The sequence below is a fragment of the Penaeus monodon genome, chromosome 15 (genome assembly GCF_015228065.2).
Source record: "Penaeus monodon isolate SGIC_2016 chromosome 15, NSTDA_Pmon_1, whole genome shotgun sequence".
In the NCBI taxonomy this organism is placed as follows: Eukaryota; Metazoa; Arthropoda; class Malacostraca; order Decapoda; family Penaeidae; genus Penaeus; species Penaeus monodon.
In genome coordinates this window covers 31,452,158-31,452,534 of record NC_051400.1, presented here as the reverse complement: position 1 = coordinate 31,452,534, position 377 = coordinate 31,452,158, and the positions used below count along the sequence as shown (strand labels likewise).

At 35.8% G+C, this 377-nt stretch overlaps 1 protein-coding gene across 1 annotated transcript in view; it reads left to right on the top strand.

Annotated features, from left to right (window-relative positions):
* The window catches only part of LOC119581941 (synaptobrevin-like), a 23,470-nt gene that overhangs the window by 667 nt on the left and 22,426 nt on the right, over positions 1 to 377 (top strand).

Genomic DNA, 377 nt, shown 5'->3' with positions numbered 1-377 from the left:
TTTTTCTGCAATTCAGTCCATTTCTTATTTTATATATACAGGGGAACAGGCCAGTGGGGGGCGAGGTCTGTCATGCAGGTTAAAGTTCATTGGTTGAACTTTTTCTTTTTACTGCAATGAATAGACTTGATGTAAATTGATGAGTAGGTAATATAGCGAGGATAGTATCGACATACTCACATATCACCAGTGCAGCTGCAGAGTTCTTAAAAGCTGAAATATTGATCTAGGTGGTATTGATTGCAAGAGGAATTTCTGCAGTTGCTTTTGTTTTCATGGTCTTATTTGTCAACTTTATGATTGTTATTTTTATTATTGGACACACTAGTAGTCTTTTGATTGAGCAGATAATATTCCCAAGGGAATCGTCAGTATTT